The following is a 24,251-nucleotide window of genomic DNA, read 5'->3' as shown; positions in this document are numbered from 1 at the left end:
TTGGTTGCACCAAAGAGCCTCAATGTCTGGCCACTATTCAAGCAGTGAATGTACATACTAGCCCACATTAATGACAGGTTGGACTGGTGTCAGAACAAAAATGAACTACTGTATATAAGAAAGAGCAGAACATGATCTTATTCCATAGGAGACTGTGTTCATTTAATGTGTTAAGTGAAATTTTTCACATCTTCTATAATTCTTTATTGTGCGACTTTCTATGCTGTGATGTTCTAGGCTAATAACATCATTTCAAGAGAGGTCCACAAAATCATCAAGCTAATTAAAAGGACAAACTCAGTTATAGGACACACTCTGCCCCCCTGGAGGTAGTAGCAAAGGAGAGAATTAAAATAAACTTGATTGTCATTATGAACAATGCTGCACATTTTCTCTTTGATACACTAACATTGAGTACTTTCAGCCAATGAATTATTCAGCAGAAATGTCTCAAGAAATGCTACTAGGTTGCTTTATACCAATAGAAATACATCTGCAAAATACCTCACTGTGACAGCCAAGTTTGAACTTATCATTCATTCATTTTAATTTTATTGCTTTACAATCATTCTGGTGTGTGTGTAAATTTATTTATTTATCTACCTGATTATGTTTTTATTTATTTAAAGAGCTTCTGTAAAAAAACAAATTTCCCCCTGGGGTCAAATAAAGTTCTATCTATATATCAATCTATCTAATCTATCTATCTATCTATCTATTCTCACTGGTTATATAACTTTGTAATATGGCACCTACTCAGCTCAGGAACCACTACAGAGAGTCATTTTCACAAATAAAAAAGTCATCCTTTGTCACAGTGCAGGTCCGCAACCTTGGCCTCTCTGGTCCAAACTCAAACCAAGCCAATAAGACCAAAGCAGAAATCCATTGTCTAGAACCCTGGAGTTATGGTTTTCTTTTGTGGGGGACAGCCCGGACACAGACAGGTAGACATGATGTTTAAACCACACACGTTTATTCACAACTACTATTTACACTTATCGTGAGCACAAACCCAGTGCCGCAGCACCAATCACCAATCGCCCCTCAAGTCCTTGGCCACACGCACAATGCCTTCTCTCAGTCTCTGGTCCGCCTCCACTCCTCTCCACCAAGCTTCGTCCACTTCCACCTGACTCTTGCCCCTGACTGGAGGGAGGCGGCCCCTTTTATTCACCCCGGAAGGACTCCAGGTGTATCCTGAGGGCTTCTGTAGCCACACCCCTGTGTGGCGGAAGCTCTGTCGGCATATCTGGAAGTCCTCCGTGTGTCCCCAATACTCTTCCCCCCAGTACTTCCGGGTGTGGCGGAAGTACTGAGGTCCAGGGCTCCCAAGGCATCGGGGCCCCCAAAGCAACCAGGGCGGACGCCCCCTTGTGTTCTGGAGGAGGCACAAGCCCTCCTCTGGTCCTCCTGGGCATCCCGTCCAGGTGAGAACCCCAGCCGGGTGCCACACTTTCCACTTGTTAACTGGCCATATCTCGATGTGAATTAAACCTAATTTGTATTTTTATCTAATCTCAATGTTGATTTTCATATTTATAGCTGTGGGTTAGTTGCAGTGCTATGAGCCTGTCCCATGCAAATAATAAATTTACTTGACTTGAAATTGACAAGCAAAGACGCATGTACCAACATCTTATAATGTTGGTTTTAATTTGTAAGTAGTTTTAATTAAAAAAATTATACAACAGCAATGATATGAGTTAAAATCATACTTAGGTAGTGAGACGAATAAAATCAGAATAATGAGCCCAAAAAGAAAATGTAAAAATTCCATGAAAAGGCAGAGGATATCCAAAAATAAAGCAAACAATTATGTTACCTGAACAAAAGAAGTATTCAAACTGACAGTGAGAATGAGACTGCCAAGTATAATTGTTTTAGATAGATAGATAGATAGATAGATAGATAGATAGATAGATAGATAGATAGATAGATAGATAGATAGATAGATAGATAGATAGATAGATAGATACTTTATTAATCCCAAGGAGAAATTCACATACTCCAAGCAGCACCTTACTGATACAAAAAACAATATTAAAGATTGATAATAATGCAGGTAAAAACAGACAATAACTTTATATAATGTTAACGTTTACCCCCCCGGGTGGAATTGAAGAGTCGCATAGTTTGGGGGAGGAATGATCTCCTCAGTCTGTCAGTGGAGCAGGACAGTGACAGCAGTCTGTCGTTGAAGCTGCTCCTTTGTCTAGAGATGACACTGTTTAGTGGATGCAGTGGATTTTCCATAATTGATAGGAGCTGCTGAGCACCCGTCGCTCTGCCACAGATGTCAAGCTGTCCAGCTCCATGCCAACAATAGAGCCTGTCTTCCTCACCAGTTTGTCCAGGCGTGAGGCGTCCTTCTTTTTAATGCTGCCTCCCCAGCACACTACCGCGTAGAAGAGGGCGCTCGCCACAACCGTCTGATAGAACATCTGCAGCATCTTATTGAAGATGTTGAAGGACGCCAGCCTTCTAAGGAAGTATAACCGGCTCTGTCCTTTCTTACACAGAGCATCAGTATTGGCAGTCCAGTCTAATTTATCATCCAGCTGCACTCCCAGGTATTTATAGGTCTGCACCATTTGCACACAGTCACCTCTGATGATCATGGAGTCCATGAGGGGTCTGGGCCTCCTAAAATCCACCACCAGCTCCTCTCATTTATTTACAAAGTGCTAGAAAGGTAACATAATTCTTAATAGGACTAGAAAGGGGTATTAAACCTAACTGCTAAAAATCTTAGCCAACAAAATAAAATTGAGTAAACTCCTTTTACCTGGCTTTTACACTCCAGATAAGTTTACTTAACAACTACCTCAGAAACAAAATCCCCTCCTTCTGTGGTGAAAACCAGTGTAATGTACTAATCCAACCATTGTCAACCAGTCTCAACTATTGGGGTTAAGACTACAATAATAAAAGATCATAAAACTCCCTTTATTTAGAATAAACAAATAAAAGTATTTCTCTCTGGGGCTGGTGTTATCTCTTCTCTTCTTCTCAGTCAGTTCAGGAGTCTTGTTGCTCACACACTAAGAGTAAACCTCAAAAGAACAAGCAGAGGGAGGGAAGTCACCTGTGGAATTTTCGTTTTGTTTTATTTTTCCTTTTTACATATCTTCAACAATATTGTTGTGTTTGGATATTTATTGTATAGTTTTGTTCAACTGGTTTTTAATTAACACCTGGGACAAATGGGAATAACATTTTTCTCCTGTTCTTCACACATGGCATTGAAATGGAACAAATACTTTATTAAATCCTAGTGAATCCACTGGTCTGGCTTGACTGCCTTGCCTGGCAAGCCCTTTCTGAATATTGTGGTTTTCTTTCCAAACAGGCTTCAGTCAATATATCCACACCAAAAAGGCAAGAAAAAGATTTTTTTCCAATGTTCACTGTTCAAGCCTTATTAAAATAAAAAAGCGCCCTGCACAACATGCCTTAAGGAAAATTGGTGCAAATTTTAAACAAATTCTAAGGATAACACTAAGGAGGATGAGATATGCTGTCACATGCTGCAATACCTTTTTTGTTTATAGTTATAGATGCAGACTGCACATGGTGTTAACCTAGCAAGTCCCAACTCTAAAGCTTACTTGGAAAAAGCTAAGTGGTGCCTTTGGAAGTGACCTGAAATGGTGGTCTTTGCCAGTGCAGGGTTATAAAGCTGTAGCTGACCCCTTCAAGGACCAGACAAATATCACTCACAAAAAAAGAAAAAACAAGGTAAAACATCTTAAAAAATGTACACATGGCATGACATTCATGGGCATTCAAGAACCTACCTAACATTTTTCATTTTTAGTTACTTCTTCAAAGCGTTAGGTATCATAACTTTGTTTATCTGTTTTCTATATAATACCCCTACATTCACATTCCTTTACTGATCCTTAAATAAACAACATTTGCTCTTTTAAAACTGCCCTAGCATAATTATGTTCTGGGTCTAGGGTGATTGAGAGTGCCTCAATTTTTTCACAAGGTTATCATTATGTTTGATAGACATGCAAGGTAGAATTGAATTTAGTAACAATGGTCTTGAATTCAAACTTATATTTCTTGAGGTTCTGTAAAAAGCTAAATTTCCCTTTGGGACAAATCAAGTTAGTCTGTCTATCAATTAATCATCTTGTCTCAGGTGGAATGGAGTGTGCATGTTCTCTCTCTCTGTGGCTGTAGAAGTTTTCTCAGTGATTTCGTCCTGTATCCCAAAGATAAGCTGAATGTGGCAACTGACAATTCTAAATTGACCCCTTATAAATGAGCATGGGTGTGAGAATGAGTATGGTTCATAGATGAATGAGTATGAGTATGGTTGTTTTTAGTGTAATATAAATACTAAGTTCATATTTGTTCATTCCATGTCTATAGAGTGACCTTTACATAATCCCTTTACTCTTTACTTCACTTGCAGTTAAGAGGTCTTTTTTGGTATTGTTGCATGAAAGAGGAATACTTCATCTATTGTTGTTCCTGTATTGTGCCAGATGTTACTGAAATAGAAAACTCCTCTAACACTAGAATTACCAGAGCCTACGAAAAAACTCGTAAATCCGTCCCACCTTAAATCGCGTCTTAAATCCGTTTGCACCTCTCCGCCACAGTCCTTTGTCATCTAAATGTGCTGATAAACAAAAACTACTAGCAGCCAGCTATTCCATCCCCCCACCGACTTAGAATGAACTTCTCTCCTAGCTCAAGCCTTGCCTTGATTAGATTACCTGGGATTGAAGTGGAGTTTTACAGTGGAAATAATTCTAGCGTTATTTGGAATACACGCATTTCATGTGTGTTCCATTTCTATAGTAGGCTGTGCAACGACATTTTTAAAACAGAAACGTTTTTCATATTCTAATAGTAAATGACAAAATGTAGGCATAAACTATATAACATATGAAGCCTGAAGTCCATATATCAAAGAAACACTTTCACAAAAGGTACAAATAAGAGAACACGTGTGCTTTTCTTCAAAAAAAATATAACTGCACAAAAAAAAAGCCGCGTTAGCATGCCACATTGACACTCTTACTACAACCGCCGCGGTGGCGTAATGGTATCAGCTCCTGACTGGGGATCGGAGGGTGGCGAGTTCGATCCCGCACGGCTCCACTTCGAGAAATAAACTGCTCTCATTCATACAGTTTTAGAATAACAACATAAATTTGATTTCAGTCTGTAACAGCCGGTGTAACTTATGATACTGGTAAAGGTTAGCTTTTTTTTTTTTTTTTTTAATTCACTTTTCATTCTCGCGCTATAGGTCTGCAGTGTATCACGATGCATACTACCCCCCCCCCCCCAAAAGGGTTCTGACACACAAACGCTGGCGAAGCTGCCTTCTTCGTATCTCACCGTCACTTGAAATCAGCAGTTCTTAGCTGCTTATCAATCCATACAACCCCATCTGACACAGCTGTTTTCACATAAATAAAAGTGTACTTTTATTCAAGACTATAATCGAAGAATAAAGAAAGCAAGTTACAGTTGGTGGTTGATACGACAGCGTGCGTGGTGCAATGCTAAGAACTGCTGATTTCTGATCCGTGGTATATAAAATCATCACATTCAAATATTAACAATATTATTTGAAAACGAACAGCGTCAGATCAGGTGTGAATTTATGCTGGAAGTGGAAATTCTCTGATGTGGAATGTGGGCGTGGGTGCGAGTGGTGGACATAACTGGGAATTACTGTGAATGTGTGTGGTGTTTTGAGATACTGAATAGAGCTGCAAATTACAGGGAACTCTCAGATGTGGCGGGATAAACAGCTGACACATAAACTTGAATGAATCACCTCTGTATGGTTATGGGCGTGGGTGTGAGTGGTGGACATAACTGGGAATTACTTTGATGTTGCGTGGTGTTTTGAGATAATGAATGGAGCTGCAAATTGCAAGGAATTCTCAGATGTGGAATTCTCTGATGTGGCGAGATAAAACCTGACACACAAACATAGGTGAATCAGTTGTGCTTGATTATTATTTTGAGCAAACAGACACCGCAATGGCCACAGCTCCGTCACTAAAGAGGAGGTTGTCCCCTTCGGAGGCTTTGGCTCTGCTGCAAGAAATGGACGATTGCGACTCAGACGGTGGCGAGGAACTTATTTTCGATATCGAGGAAGACGATGAGACAGACACAGAGGAGAGCCCAGATGAGGATTCTATATCAGACAAAGAGAACAGAAGCCCTCCCCGCAAGAAACGTCCAGTCCAACATAAGAACAGCACAGCTGCACCAGGCATAAAGGCAAAAGATGGCACCATTTGGATACAGCAAGAAGTTGGGCGTCGTCCTGCCAGTCGATCTGTCACACACATGTCCTTCAGCGAAGCAGCCGGACCTACGGAGCTCGCCAAGGTATCGTGCTAAGTCCTGCTTTCAATAATGTTTTTTGATGGCCTGTATATGAAAAACATTTTTATGTTACTTATATAAAAGATGCATCGAATGTTGTTTACGTATTTACCTTTATTTATTTACTTATCTTCCTACAGCGTAAAGTAACCAGTCGACTGCAGAGCTTCTTGTGTTTGATCGACATAGGTATGTTGTGGACAATCAGAGATTGCACAGTCCACGAAGGTCACAGAGCAGACCCCAGCTGGAGCCTCTCCCTCTCTGAACTGATGGCATTTATCTCCATTCTTTTGACAAGAGCAGCGATGACTACAGTTGGTGCTGTGGCTGATGCCTGGTCAGAACTATTTGTTGTACCGGCAATCAAAGATACGATGCCCCGGCACCGATATCAGACTATCATGCGGCATTTGCGCTTTGACAACAAGGACACCCGTGCAGAACGTCTGAAAAACAACAGATTTGCTGCGATTTCGGACATCTGGCAACGTTTTGTTGAGAACTGTGTTCTGAGTTACAACCCAGGGCAGCATATTACGGTTGATGAGCAACTGTTTCCAACCAAGGTCCGTTGTCCTTTCTTACAGTACATTGCGAGCAAGCCTGACAAATTTGGCATCAAGTTTTGGATTGCGGCAGATTTGGAGACAAAGTACATGTGCAATGCCACTCCTTATTTAGGAAAAGATGCCAGTCGTCCCACGGGAGAAAGACTTTCCGAGTCTGTGGTCATAAAGCTTATGGAGCCATTTCTGGACAAAGGCAGAACCGTAACAACAGACAATTTCTTCACGTCACTTTCGCTGGCTAATAGACTGCTGCACCGCAACACAACTCTGCTTGGCACCATGAATAAAGTGCGACGTGAACTTCCACCTGCAGCTAAAGGCAGTTCAGTACACGAACAATTCTCCACGCTGGTGTTTAGATCTCCCAGTGCCATGCTGACAGTGTATGTGCCCAAAAAGAAAAAGTCTGTCTGCATTCTCAGCACAATGCACCATGATGTGGAGATTGGGCAAGATAAAAAAAAAAAACCAAACACGGTCACAGACTACAACCACATGAAGGTATGCTAATGAAAAAAATATTAGTGTGACGAAGTATTCTGGTGCTATTCTGGTGATAAAATGATTTCTTCAAAATGTCACATATATTTGTCTTTCTTTTTTCCCCAGTGTGGCGTTGACATCATGGACCAGAAGGCGCGTGCTTATTCAGTGCGAACAGGAACACGCAGGTGGCCGGTTGCTGTGTTCTACAACATCCTTGACCTAGCAGCGATGAACGCACACGTACTGTATAAGGCATGCACGGGGTCCACTGAGAAAAGAAGAGTGTTCATGGCTCACCTTGCAGAGGAACTTCGTCGTCGCTTCTTACAGGAAAAGGCGATGGAAAAAGAAAAGAAGATACAGCGTCAACAAACTTCCGTTCTAAGACCTCAGCTTCCCCCAGGGAAGAAAGTACAGTGTCAGGTGCTCATTCACTGTAATAGGAACCATAGCACAGAGAGGTGTGTACACTGCAACAAGTACACATGTCGTAAATGTAGGAATGGCGGACCTTGGGTGTGTGGGAACTGTTAATATTTGAATGTGATGATTTTATATAGCACGGATTGGAAATCAGCAGTTCTTAGCATTGCACCACGCACGCTGTCGTATCAACCACCAACTGTAACTTGCTTTCTTTATTCTTCGGTTATAGTCTTGAATAAAAGTACACTTTTATTTATGTGAAAACAGCTGTGTCAGATGGGGTTGTATGGATTGATAAGCAGCTAAGAACTGCTGATTTCAAGTGACGGTGAGATACGAAGAAGGCAGCTTCGCCAGCGTTTGTGTGTCAGAACCCTTTTGGGGGGGGAGGGGGGGGGGGGGGGTAGTATGCAGCGTGATACACTGCAGACCTATAGCGCGAGAATGAAAAGTGAATTAAAAAAAAAAAAAAAAAAAGCTAACCTTTACCAGTATCATAAGTTACACCGGCTGTTACAGACTGAAATCAAATTTATGTTGTTATTCTAAAATTGTAAGAATGAGAGCAGTTTATTTCTCGAAGTGGAGTCGTGCGGGATCGAACTCGCCACCCTCTGATCCCCAGTCAGGAGCTGATACCATTACGCCACCGTGGCAGTTATAGTAAGAGTGTCAATGTGGCATGCTAACGTGGCTTTTTTTTTTGTGCAGTTATATTTTTTTTGAAGAAAAGCGCACGTGTTCTCTTATTTGTACCTTTTGTGAAAGTGTTTCTTTGATATATGGACTTCAGGCTTCATACGTTATATAGTTTATGCCTACATTTTGTCATTTACTATTAGAATATGAAAAACGTTTCTGTTTTAAAAATGTCGTTGCACAGCCTACTATAGAAATGGAACACACATGAAATGCGTGTATTCCAAATAACGCTAGAATTATTTCCACTGTAAAACTCCACTTCAATCCCAGGTAATCTAATCAAGGCAAGGCTTGAGCTAGGAGAGAAGTTCATTCTAAGTCGGTGGGGGGATGGAATAGCTGGCTGCTAGTAGTTTTTGTTTATCAGCACATTTAGATGACAAAGGACTGTGGCGGAGAGGTGCAAACGGATTTAAGACGCGATTTAAGGTGGGACGGATTTACGAGTTTTTTCGTAGGCTCTGGTAATTCTAGTGCTAAACCCTGTAACTGAATTAGTGAGCTCACATATTTTGCATGAATAGATATTTAAGTTCTTTGTCACCTTAAGCCATATAAAAAGGGTGAAAAGATTTTAGTTAAATATCCACTATTACATGTGCATCTTCATTGGTAGCACTTTGACAGATGTATTTGTTCAGACATTTTTCAGATTATAATACCTTTTGTTTTATTTCTTGTTGATCTTCCTTGGGAACCATCATCACATTTAATGAGAATCAAGGGAAGCCAGGATTAATAGCAGCACAACTCTCTTGATTTTTAAGAGGCTGTCTGCTTTACCTTGATTCTTTGCCTAAGCAGATATAAAAATAAATTATATTAATGACAATTTTTAAAAATTTAACACACTTTCATTACTATTTAAATAAATACATGATAATGAACACCAAACAACATGCAATATACAGTATGAAGGATTATTAAAAAAATCTAAATATTAAATAAAATTGCTTAAACTATTTTTGTTAAGATCGAGGAACTGATAGAACTGACAAGTCTACACAATAGGGGGTCAGATGGCAGAGTTACCTGTCCTGGATTCAGTGTTTAAAATAAGCAGAAATGGTCAAGAAAATTTTTAATTCAAGCATCCCTTCACTACTCATACAGTTCCTTTACTTTCTAACCAAATATTACACACCAAGTGCTGATCATGCACCTTGCAATTTTAAAATTAACAGTTCATACATAATACATTAAAAATAAGAAACAAAATACATACTGTATATTTTGTGATATATTTAAATATTTTGTTTTTATTTATTGTCACATTTTATTTATATATTTAATTTTGTATGAAATTTTCCTCCATAGCAATATGTTACACACACACACACATAAGATCTTATACAGTATATACACATATATATCTAGACTTTATTGAAATTTAATATGTTTGTGTAACACAACTGAGTGGGTTAAGTTCAACACTGTTCAATTACACAATGTAAATATCATAGTTAGTCCTTGCAGTTAATACATAAAAATTAATTTAAAAATATTTAAGAGAATTAACAATATTTGGTACCTTACAGATGGGATAAGAAACTTAAATGTAAATTAAATGAAAGGTTTCTAGAAAATGAAAATAAGACCATCTGAAATCCATCCAGCTTAATAAAAGAATAAGTACTTTTATGTGTGTTTGTGTATTTTGCATTCTTCTAGTCGATAGGATTAGAAAGAAAATTTAAAAAATGGGCACAACATGCAGAAAAAAGGTAAAAAATTATTATAAAAATAAGGGTCTATACACCAGCAACAGTAGCATGGTAACGACTTCATTGCACCCACTTTAGCCACATAAGCAATTTACAGCTGTAATGCTAATGATGATAAATCTGCATGGTGGGCAATTGATGAATGAAAATAATGATAAATCAATGTGCACATCTCAAAACCAAAGCCCCGACACGATTAGGCCAGAGTTGTTAAAGGCCAATGTGGTAGCAATCATCAATGCATTTTCCCAACAAAACACTTCGACTTGTGGAAGAATATATGCTCAAATTGTATGTGCCTCGTCAGGGTTTGTATTCTGCTCAGTTAATTTTAAATACCATCACTAGGAAAATATATGTACTTGTTTATCAGTTAGTAATGAAATGGGTTTCATATATGTTAAATAGTTTAGGTATTATTATTAATATTAGGTATTTTCTTTATGTTTTGACCAAATCTGTATCTTTATAGGTACTTATTTAGTATAACATACATATAAAATATATCCACAGGCAGACATTAGAGTTATGTGAAGACAATGTTTTTTTCTTGTCAAAGGGACAATTTAGATTCCATGCAGTTACTGATAAGGCAATTAATGATCTTTGCATGCAATGCAGGTTGTTAAATGTGTGCTAACTAAGGGTCACTAGACATGACCTAACTCTTGTGGGTATAAACTAAGCAGTTTGACATTGATTCATGGATTTTAAACTATAATGGGTGCACACTGTTTTAACAGGACATTCAGAACTTAAAGTTCTTTTCTTCCACAGATTAAAAGCCTAATCAGTTTTTTACGAGGAAGCAGCGAAAACATGTGGCACTATCTGAAGAGGAAACGGCCACCACAGGAGAAAAGGATCAGGTATTATTACAGAAGACCAAATGGAAAAACCTTTTGTTTCAAATAAAAAACATGATGTCAGCGTTGATTATTTATATATCAACCCATCTTAGACAGCTAGCACAGCTAGTAAATTAGTTATATATATACGACACCAGTTTGGATGGATATTATAATTATTAAATATTCACCAACAGAAGAGAATAGTAAAGAAAAATGTTGGCCCAGATGATCTCATCCTTTGCAAAAATAACTAACAATAAAATGATTAGTTTTCCTGGAATCAAAGACTGAGTTAAAAGGACAAAAATGCATCCATCAACCAATTTTAAAAATGTTATTCTTATTATGCTCAGGTTGGCAGGAAGATCACACAAAAGAATGATACCAATGCAGGACATGAAACTGACCTACTGCAGGGTGACAAGGTAAGCAGCAATGGTTGACTGTTTACAAGGATTCATCTTTAGGGCCGATGTTTTGTTGTTGTAGCATAAGATTATTTAAGTGACCAGAAATTTGATTTATATTAATGATTATTCATTTTATTCTATGAATTTATTGTTTAGTGATTTCAAGATATGTAACTGAGAGGGCCTATAGCATTCTGGTAATAGACTGTAAACAGCAGGATTTAGGTAATGGACTGAAAACACTAGGTTTTACAAAGACACCCCAACATGATGTCTTCTTTTCATGCACAGCTATACATCCTAGTTTCCATTACAGATGTGGCAGCCTGGACCTTGATATGATATCCTCCTCTGTATTAACATGTGTCAACAGTCCTTTGTTTTTAGCCAAGTCTGCACATCAATGCCTTGCTGAAGTCAGTTTTCCATGGACCATTAGTAGAGGTATTGTAGGAAGTTCTGGAGTCTTAGTCTGTGCCTTGCCATTTTTTACTTCCTACAAAAACACTTAGACTGTTAGATACTGCTGTCTTGGCTATCTCTTGTCACTGCAACCATGCCCAGTGATCAACATAAGTATTCCTGACTTCAAGACAGCTTTGATTTGACTCCATTAAACGGTCGTATTTATCAAGGATATTTCTTGCTGCTACGCACTCTCATCTTGACTTCCTGTTTGCACTGACACCTTTCAATACAAAATTTCTGACAGAGATTTCTACGGTCATGAGACACCCCCTTTCTTTAGCTACAGCTGTGAAATTGCTGCATTTTGTTACCACCTTTACCCATGGTAACAGGTTCTCTTACTAATGCCTGCATGGTATTGCTTGTATCTTTAATGAATGTAGAATTTATTTCTGCCAGTTTTGGCCCTCAGCTAACCTAGCCACAGGGGATGCACAAACCAGTGTGTTTCTTCGTGCCAGTCCCAAGCCCGGATAAATAGGAAGGGCATCATGTGTAAAAATTTGCCAAATCAATATGCAGCAACTTACAAATTTCCATACCGGATCTGTATATGGAAGAAGATGATCTGCTGTGGCAACCCCAAACAGAAGCAGCCAAAAGAAGAAGAAGAAGAAGTTTTGGCCCTCAGCTGTGGTTTTCTGCTAGCCTCTCACCATTTTTCTTTACATAAAATCAAAGTTACCCTATATGCTACTGCCATGGTGCACAAATGTTCATGCAAATCTGTTGGTAGATCTATAAGCTGTATCTCTGAGGAATGGGGCTTCTTTGTTTCTTCTCTAGGCTCTTTATTTGAAGGTACTTATTATGGCTTATTTCTTTTTACTTTGTGGATATTGGTTGGCCTCTTCACTGATACCACTGTATATGCTGGGTTATACACCACATCTACAAAGTCGGTTTGTGAATCTGCATGCATGCTGTACTCGATCATGTTGGAATGGCTAGTTGTGATAATATAGCTAATTTTGACAAAGGGCACAATTTGCTTTTTTCTTTTCATGTCTATATGCTTGTTGACCTAATTCCTGCTCCCACCTGTTCTATGTATACCTTCATCATCTGTGAAACCTTCTGAAATAACTACAGTCTTTTAGTTCCTCCATCATTATATATTTTATTTCTGCTGAATCTCCATCATAAAGCATGGAACTACATTCCATTTTTATAAGTACTGAAAATATACCCTTGATAATTCAGATTAAATTATATGCTATTTGTAACTATCATAGGATGCCTTCAGGCTGCTTCATAAAATTAAAGGATCCATCCATTGTCTGAATCTGCTCATTCATTTTAAAGTCACAAAGAAGCTGGAGCCTATGCTAGCAAAAACAAGCAAAAGTAAGAAACAGTTCATGCACAGGCCACTCAAAGGCACTCAAACAGTCCCTTAATTGGGCAATTTAGACAGCCAAAGTCATCCAACTACATATATTTGGACAACAAATGAAAACAGTGTCCCTAGAGTAGAAAGATTGAACAGAACCATCTCATCTGGAATCAACCAAAATACCCATGCACTGTGAGGCAGATACTCACCTGACATAGTACTACAGTGCTTCAACTCAGAACATGATAAATTAGGTACAGAAAGTAGAGTGAAAACAAAAAAAACATGTCTTTAAATATGCTGTGTACAGTATGTTGCTCCTGTAAACACACCAGGCAATGCATCACAGTGAGTATTTAACAAGCATAAAACCAATTGTTTCTCTGAACTCATCTATCATCAATCTTGGTGTTCTTCTCAGTAAAATGCAATTTTCCAAAAAGCATTTATTCCTCTCTCTCTGTCTCTCTCACACACTCTGCACTCTCTCCCAAGTTCTCCTGCTATTCTACCTCAATGTTCCCACTTCTCTTTAAGCAAAATCTTTATACCTATTCATGGGTGACCTTTCACTTAAAATAATTCTTTAATATTAGCTTAATGAGTTACATTCTAAAATTAAATTAATGTTTTTCAGCCTTGTAGAATAATAATAATAATAATTCATTACATTTATATAGCAATTTTCACAGTACTCAAGAATGAACGGGTAGGCACTCATATGTGTCCCAAACACTCAACTCTGATAATTTACCTGTAGGTTTTGGACTCTGTCACACGCTGGAATTTGGACAAACTGCTGTATATTAATATAAATATTATGAGGTTTGGGGGTACTCTGGCAAGAACAAAGTAATCACTTTAGTTATGCTGTCAACTCAGTTACTGATTGAGAAAAAAGAAAAGATGCACACACCTTGAAGTTTCCAATATATTATATGTTTCCGGGTTGCAGAAGCAGTGCAAAACTTGACAGTATCTTATATATAAACGTCTACGCATGGAAGTGTGTCTGTCTGTCTGTCCAGCCCGGAAGTGTGAGGCTACAGAAATGAAGCTCAAAGAGCCAGCAAGGCGGCCCCAAGTTAACAAGTCGGAGACAAAACTCGTTTACCCACTGATAGACAAGGGGGGGTCTGCGGTTTCTGACGATTTCAATAGTTTCTAGGAGCCCGGGCTTTTTACAGCATGTATTCCCTTGTTATTTATTTCACTGCAGTTATTATAATGTGGCACATGTATGCTTAATGAACAGCTTGGAACAAAAGAACTAAACATTATTCATTAGACAAAATACTAGCACTAGAGCCTACTAAGGGCCAGTTTATATTTCACGCTCAGAACACATACGCACACGCATCATGGTTGGCACACGTTCCCAGCGTTCATTTGACTCGTCATCTGAGCAAATCCTCTTTCTCTTGGGTGGGGGTTGAATTTTGCTTTGATTTGTTAAATTTGTCTTGACTGTATGGAACGTTATCTGTTTCTAATTAAAATCAACAAAAATATAAAACTAAAGAAATAAATAATGAAAACTGGTAATAATTACACTTGTGGAGACAGCATGGTGGCAGAGCGGTAGTGCTGCTGCCTCACAAGTGTCACGTCCTTGGTGTTCCCTGCCTGTAGTTTGCATTTTTTTTTGTAGGTTTTCACAGTGTGCTCCAGTTTCCTTCCAAGGACATGTAGGTTTGGGGATTTGGTGATGCTAAAAATACGCTAGTGTATGTGTGTGCTAGTGTTCACCTTGTGATGAGCTGATGCCCTGTCCAGGCATTGTTTTTGCTTGATGGAATTGGTGTGTTCTTGGATTGATGGATGTAATCATTAAACATCCATCCTTTTCAGAGATATTGTGGCAAAGTGTCCTAAATTTAATGGATGCGTTAGGCAAAGCAAAGCCGAACGTTGTTTTCTCACTGTAATATCTTGAACTGCCACTCAGTGGAATCCTCCAGTTTTACATAAAGTACAAGTATAAACAGTACCCCACCTGCATAGCAGTTTCGTCCACAGGCATACACGTCGAGTTGCGTGAAATATAAACCTGGCCTTGGAAAAGAAGCTAACTACACTAAGAGAACTTTCAATATATTGTGCATCCACCAAGGGATAATGCTAAGCATGTTGTGACCATTTTGAATTTAAACTCTGTATAGTTGTGACATCATTGATGTGACCAATGCAGTTACATGACACTTCTAATCTGCTAAACAAAGAAAAACAAAAAAAAAAACAAGATGTAAATGAAAATAGACTTTATAAAAACTAAATAAAAATAAAAAACAGACTTCAGAAACAGATCTTCACAATAAAAAATTCACAAAATATACTAAAATACACATATAAAAATGGGCTAATATAGCAGTTATACTGCAAAAGCATTACTTTACCAACATACAGTAACTGTACCATACACCTGTAGACACTTTTGTAAGCTATTCAAGGAAGCTGTCATTAAAATAAATGTATAATTAAAATTTCAGACTTTAATAACAATATTACTGTAATTGCACAGATAACATTAAATCATCATAACAAAACAAAAGATTTTTGAATTTTACTGCAAAATCTAAACAATTTCTGTTAGCAACTTTCTTTACTGAATACCAGTTTCAAATATATGTGTTGTACTTTTTTATTTTAAACCTTTGACCATATCATTTTTACATGCTTAAATGGATTTGATGTCCTTTCTATTTTATATTTTACTGAATTTGTACTCTCTGGGCATAAACTAAACTGGTAATCTTTATTTATAAATTTAAATGACCTATCCAATGCTCCACTCATACACCCAACATTACAAAAATATTCAAAAATGTTGTGTAACTGAGTGTCATGTCAAGTAAATTACAAAGCTGTCAGACTTAAAGTGAATGGGGTGGTTGTACAGTAGGTACTTATTCTGCCAAAAGCTAAAAAAGGCAGACCACAAAGAAAACTTTGAAAAAGGGTCAAAAGATGAATCATAAGTCAATAAACAAGTGTTGTCAAAACCAGAAAAGCAAGTCTAAGAAATGTCTAAATCCAAAATGTGGACAGAAATTAAAGTTAAGAAACAATTGTAAGTTCATAGCCAATTAAATTAAAAACTGAAACATTTTACATAGTGCAAAAATAGTCAAACTTGGAGAGTGAATGTAGTGAGTATTCAGTTTAAATATTGTCACTGCAATAAGGTCATTTCAGTTTCCGTTACCTAGCAACACACATTTGCATCCTTGCATAAAATGGTGGCACCCATAACAAAAAGATGTCACTGCACTAAAAGAAAAATAAATGATAATTAAATTGATATCATGCCTTAAAGCAAACACTTAAGAAAAATAACTGAATAATTGAAGTATTCAAAAAGACAAAAAAAATGTTAAAGAATCCCATGAGAAAAATTTACTGAAGGTAGGAAAATTATATACAGCAACAATTTCACAACAGCACCCTCAGTACAGTAACACAACCTTAGTACTGATGCAGGGAAGCAAACAAAGGAGTAAAGCTAAGTGTTCTAAAACAGAGACCAATTTACCAATTTCACTACAACTATTTTTTTCACTCAGGGTACCTGTAGACATCTGTGATGCTGCAGCATTTTCAACTCATTACTCTGCTAAGGAGTGTCTAGGATATTCTTCTCACTAAAGGTAACCCTGTTTGTGTACATAAGTTTAGAAGTAAAAAAAGAAAAGAGAGACACCTTTGTTAGAAGACATTTAAAGATAGTTCAAGTAAATATACTATTAATGGAAAGGGTGAAAATCATGTTTAGTTATGAAATAATTGAACAGGAAGGATTTATGATTTTGATTTATTTATTACATTTTGAATTGGTGTTCTGTATATTTTCCGACTATAGAAAATCTTTTCTTGATCATTTATAAACAAATGTTCTAGATGTTTCTTCACTTCAAATTCTTTATTTTTTTGTTATTCAGTATGTTCTTAATGTTTCTCAGCTTCAAGTTCTTTATTTCTTTGTTAGTCAGTCAGTCTTTGAGTAGAATGTCACATTTCTGCTTTATGATAGTGTAACCTTAAGGTTAGCAGATTATCTGTTTCAAAGACTAGGCAACATTTATATGGTAACATGAATGTGGATGTAGATTCTGAAGATAACACTGTTTGCCTTTATGCTTTTTTATTGTTTTCAGCTGAAGTGACACTTTAATTTCTTTTTTAAAGTGACATTTTACCCTTTTTAATAATAACTTGCAAGTTCACTCACAAAAAGTCAATACAGTTTTCTATTAAATAACACAACACTCCAAATTAGAGTTTGTGCAGTCAGCAAGGGCTCTGTTTTGCATCACACAGACTGATATTAATGAATGTGTGAATGTGAGTTCTTTGCAGCAGTGTTTATGTGCAGCATGACAAGTAATATAATGCTTTTCATATAGCTAATTAGAGCCACTTCAAAGGCCTTGAATAATAACATGACAAGTAACCAAATAATCATTTGTCCAATTAGCAGCTCAAAGTGCATAGTTTTCCTTCATGTTATCTTAGTTTGAAAATAAAATCAAATTTTCATCTTTATTTTTCTTGTGATTCTCCAGTAATACAAAAATATAGTTAAATCTATTTGTTTTGTCATTTGCTTAATAAATTTGAAATCAGGAGTGTCCAATGAGAAATTTTGCTGTAGCCATTCAATTTTTTGCCTTATGCACCTAAAAACAGGCTATGTACGCCAATGGGTCAAGAATGTGATCCTAAGATAAGATCCTAGTATCAACTCAAGCCTAAGACATTCACTAATTTTTGAAAATTTAAACAAATCCTTTTAATATACTGTATAATATCATACAAAGTAAACAACAATGTTCATGAAACTAACATTTAATCCATATGGAGAAACAATTAATTAACCAATTTAAAACAGGTTGCTACTACAACTGCATCACTGTCAAGTAGCCTTATTGTGAGTGAACTGTACATATCTGTAAACAGCTGTTATGTATCCTAATATTATTTGGATGTCACCTGAGATAAAGGTGTCAACCAAATACATAATAATAAAAGCAATAATAATTCTTTTAAAATAGATAATTTTTGCCCTAGCTGTAAGTGATAAAGGTAACTGTACAGAAACAAAGGAAAGAAAGAAACCCACTTAGAAAATTTCTCTCCATGCCATTAAGGGCAAACTGGGGAATAAAATGGCGTTATGATCTGACAAATCTTCTAAGGCCATCTGAGTTAGAGATTAATCTGGAGTTCAGATAATAAGCAGGTACATCTCCTCTGAGCTGCAAGTTGGCAAGAAATCGAAGGAGTGTGGCCTCGCAATTTTTTTTTTAGCCAGTTCAATTGTAATGTTATCAGTCTTGGTAATTTCACATCTTTTGAGAATCTTGCACAAGTTATTCAAGATGTTTCACATTCTCTGCTACTTACCATTTATCACCTGCCAAAATATACATAAATATCCTTTATTGATGAATTTTCAAATCTGTTATCTATAAGAATAACGGCTTATGATAGGTGTGTAATACTGGGTGATTTTAATGTTCATATAGATGATCTGGGTGACACTAATGCAAGAAAATTTATGAACCTTCTGATCTTGTTTGATCTTATAGTATCACCCAGCCAATGCATAAAGGGGGCCACATGCTGGATTTAGTCATATCAAAGGGGCTTAATATTAATATAACACAGATTCTGAACATTGGTATATCTGATCATTATTGAATTTTTTTTATAGTAGCACTATCTGTGACTAGAACCAAAGAGAAGTGTGTTGATAAGAGGCATTATTTTGACACCATAGTAGCTGCCAGATTTTTCTAATATAATTAATAGTCAGTCTGACATTCACTAGCTTTTCCAATGCAGGCAGCGATGTAAATAATATGGTAGAGCATTTTAATGCAAAGATATGGGTCACGGCAAACCTGCTAACAGCCAAAAAACATGTTAAGAAGTCATCTATGATCATAGTACCATGGAAAACTGAGACAGTCCGTGAACATAAAAGGGAGTGCCGTAGGGCACAATGCACTGGAGAAATACTAATCTAACGGACCATTATGAAATCCTAAAGGCTTATATAACTAAATATAATTTAGCAGTTCATCTAGAGAGCGCATCTTACTTTTGTAAAATTATTAAAAAGAGCAAGGGAAATCCAAAAGTCGCAAGTTAATCGCTTTTTAAACCCAGCTCCATTAGCACTGAAAGCATCAGAGGCTAAAAGTGAAGATATAGCAGTATATTTTACAGAAAAGATAAATAATGTTAGACTTACTGTAAAAGCGACTTCAAAAAAAAATTTTGTTGTGCCTCAACGTAGCTGCTTCATTAAAATCTGTTTATTCAAGCTTCATATAATAATTACTCAATTAAAACAGTCCGCTTGTTTATTACACCCCATTCCTACAAGCTTCTTTAAAGAGGTTCCTGATCTACTTATCAACAGCGTTCTTCATATAGTACATTGTTCATTAGATTCTGGCATTTTCCAAGATTCTTTCAAAACTGCTAAAATTAAACATCTGCTCAAGAAAATTAATTTTGATTGCGCTATCTTAGACAAGTATAAGACAATCTCCAATTTGCCTTTTCTCAGTAAAATTCTAGAAAAAGAAGTTTTAAATTATTCTAGATAAGTATCAGGTTTTAGATCAAATCATAGCACTGAAACAGTTCTAGTTAAATCAGTAAATGATTTGTGAATTAATGCAAATGCAAATAAAATATCTGTACTTGTTTTGCTAGGCTTGAGTGCAGCATTCAATACTATAGATCAGGGGTGTCAAAACTACGGCCCGCTGGCCAACTGTGGCACATAGTCTATTTTTGATTGGCTCACAGCAAATTCTAAAAATATAATGAAATATGGCCCACACACGAAACTTGTTCTTAACTGTATTGTACTTCTTAGTTTAAACACAAGGTGGAGCTACTAACTTGAACAAGGCAGCGTCTTCACAAAATGAGCGCAACAAAACAAAGATTTTGCTACAGGTGATCAAAAATGGCAAAACCAAAGAAATGCAAATTAGCAAGTAAGTGCAGAAAATTTCATACATGGTGGGAAAATGAATATTTTTTTTTGGCGCACTAACAAAAAAACAGAGACATATGTATATATGATATTTGGAATAATTCATTTTATGACCTGTATAGTACATGCACCACCCAAGCAGTCATGTCATTGACTTGCCCTACAGCATCTTCTTTTTCTTCGGTTATATTCTTGAATAAAAGCGCACTTGTTTTGTTATTGTACCTTTTGTGAAAGTGTTTATTTGATATTTGGACTTCAGTCTTCACACATTATACACCTCATGTCTACATTTTGTCAATTATTACTAAAACATGAAAAACGTTTCTGTTTTAGCTATGTGTTTACATAGATTGTTGTAGACATGGAACACACATGACATGTATGTATGAAAAATGTTTCTGTTTTAGCGATGTGTTTACATCAGGTGTTTCCAACACGTCGCTCGCGAGCTACCGGTAGCTCGCAACCCCTTTCCAAGTAGCTCGCCAATGAGTTAATGAATCCTAAATAAATTTGAAAACTTGATTAGTCAAATTAGGGGAGGGCGACCTTTCTAAAAAACTATATCACAATCCTTTTAACACAAAATCACAATGCACAATCTGAATTGCAGTCTATCTTTTCAATGTGGCATATACTTAAAAGAATATCCGGACTCAAACTCATGAAGACCTAAGTAACAGTTTATTTTAATATCAAACAAAGTTGAATTCAATTGTTCTCTCGTTCGCTAATTAAGCAGAGTTAAGGAACACATCCTGAAGCTGGCGAGTGAGTGAGGAAGGCCCCTCCCCTCAACCCGCTGCGTGTTTCTCGGATTTGCGCAAATAAATCGGTACCACAAGCAAACTATGAAACATATCGAAATGAGAGCAGTCACAAAATCAACCGTAATGTTCAAGCAAATTATAGAAAAAAAACCAATCTAAATCTGTTAAATAGTTCTCTCATGAAAAGCGGACAGATATACAGACAGACAGGCATTGGATTTTATATATTATATATTAGTAAACCTTTAAATTAATGTGCAGATAAAGTCTCAACAGCATTCTCAGAATTTCTGGAGCTAAGTAGAGCCAGATAACTATAAGAAAGCAGCTCTGAAAATGTCAGATTTGTTTGGGTCTACATACCTCTGTGAGACTGACAGATGAACATTTAAATGACTCCATAAGAGTGAACCTAAGTGGCTACACTCCACCATACACTTCTCTTGTTGACTCCATGCAGTGCCAGTCATCTCACTAACTAAAAAACACATCACACATGCAACTGGACATGTGAATACTCTTGTGAAGTGAAACAGTGAAATGTAACAAAGTGACAAATTAATAAGTAATATTTGTGTATTTGTAATTGCATTGTTTTGTTTTGACATCATTCATGTTTTAATTCAGTAGAATGAGATACACTAGAAAATGCATACAGACATACAAAATGCACTTGTAGGTGAACTAAATATTTTTTGTGATGTTTTAATGCAACATGTGAGTTGTGGACACCAACATTTTGTAAATGTTCAGGCAAATGTCTGGGTTGAAATAACTATGAGAATAAACGTTAGAAAACATGAGCAGCTCTCGCCATTTTCATTATGTAAAAGTAGCTTTCAGGGGAAAAAAGGTTGGAGACCCCTGGTTTACATAGATCGTTGTAGGCATGGAACACACAGGAAATGTATGTATGAGAAATGGTTCTGTATTAGTGATGTGTTTACATAGATCGTTGTAGACACAAACCACACATGAAATGCATGTATTCCAAATGACGATATATTATTTACCCTCTATAATTTTAAGCTCCCACTCCCAGATAAACCACTTGAGCACTGGAAATCTTCTTTGCGACTTGAGCTACGGAAGTTTGGGGTGGCTGAATAGCAGGCTGCTTGCTGCTTGTGCTGATTGACACATTTACAACACAAAAGACACTGACAGAGAGGTGCAAAGGGATTTAAGGTGGGCCGGGATTACAAGTTATTTCATAGGCTTCAGTAATTCTAGTGTTAATCCAGTGCCTTTCTAGTATAACAGAATGGATGAGTATGAATTGCCTTAAACTAAACAAGGAAAACTCAGAACTGTTAGTTATTGGCAGTAATAAACAAAGTGAGATCCTTAGAAACAAATTAATCATCTAGCCCTACAAATCAAACCAGTGGTTAAGAATTTAGGTGTTATTATTGACTCTGAGCTTAAGTTCAGATCACATAATAATATTACCAAGATTGCTTTCTTTCATCTAAGCAATATTGCAAGGGTGTGATCTCTTATAACATTTAAAGATGCTGAAAAATTAATACATGCGTTTGTATTTGGCCGACTAGATTACTGCAATACTCTCCTATCAGGACTGTCCAAGCAGGACGTAAATCGTCTACATCTTGTCCAGAATGCAGCAGTGAGAATTTTAACCAAAAAAAAAAAAAAAACGTGTCCCCAATATTAATATCTCTATATTTCTTGCCAGGGTCCTTTAGAAACAATTTTAAAATACTTTGACTTGTATATAAGGCTCTTAACATTCTTGCCCCTCCCTACATTTCAGAATGCCTGTTTCCTTAGGTATCAAGTAGTAATCTTATATCTTCAAATACTGGTTTTTACATCATTCTAAGAGCTAATCATAAGAGAACTGGTGAGGCAGCTTTCTATTCTTACTCACCTAAAATTTGGAATACTTTACCAATAGATATGTGCCAGGGTATATATATATGTGTGTGTGTGTATGTATGTGTGTGTGTTTATGTATGTGTGTATATATATGTTGATATGTGTATATATATATATATATATATATATATATATATATATATATATATATATATATATATGTGGATGTGTATATGTATATATATGTAGATATGTGTATATGTAGATATGTATATATATGTATATGTATATATATGTTTATGTGTGTGTGTATATTATATATATATATATATATATATATATAAAAAAGACAGCAACACTTATAACAATGACAACACAATTACATTGACAATCATGTTACGTTATTTTTAAAATGTTTCCTTTTTTTTTTCATAACCTCTTTAACACACTACTTCTCCGCTGCGAAGCGCGGGTATTTTGCTAGTATATATATATATATATATATATACATATGCACATATATATATATATATATATATATATAAATAAAGACATACATATATACATACATACATACATTCACATATATGTATCTATACTAATAAAAGGCAAAGCCCTCACTGACTGACTGACTGACTGACTGACTCATCACTAATTCTCCAACTTCCAGTGTAGGTAGAAGGCTGAAATTTGGCAGGCTCATTCCTTACAGCTTACTTACAAAGTTAGGCAGGTTTCATTTCGAAATTCTACGCGTAATGGTCATAACTGGAACCTGTTTTTTGTCCATATACTCTAATGGAGGAGGCGGAGTCACGTATCGCGTCATCACGTATTATGCCTCCTACGTAATCACGTGAAGTGAAAACAAGGAAGAGATTTACAGCACGAGTCAAACGCGGGAACGAAGGTAAATGACATTAATTGTTGAGTGTCTTTTAATACTGTGTAATTGTTGAGTGTCTTTTAATACTTTGTAAGCATACATATTAACAGATGTGCAATTAAACGTGTGCATTTACGGGGTGATTTCTCAGGCTTAAAGCTCGAAGTGATCACTCGAGTGAAGGCAGCTTCACAAAAAAAACAGATCCTTAACAAACTGTTATTTGTATATTTTACCTCAATTTTAAAAGGTTTTCTTTTCTTCTTAATAAAAATTTAAAAGCAGAACTTCGCCGGTGCAAACCGCGGGGATTTGAGCAACTGACGCATACAGACATATTCATGAGTGCAGGTACTTCGGAAAGAAAGCACCGTGTAAACCTAAA

This window comes from Erpetoichthys calabaricus, chromosome 8 (assembly GCF_900747795.2).
Source record: "Erpetoichthys calabaricus chromosome 8, fErpCal1.3, whole genome shotgun sequence".
Taxonomy (NCBI): Eukaryota; Metazoa; Chordata; class Cladistia; order Polypteriformes; family Polypteridae; genus Erpetoichthys; species Erpetoichthys calabaricus.
Note: the sequence above shows the minus strand (reverse complement) of the source record.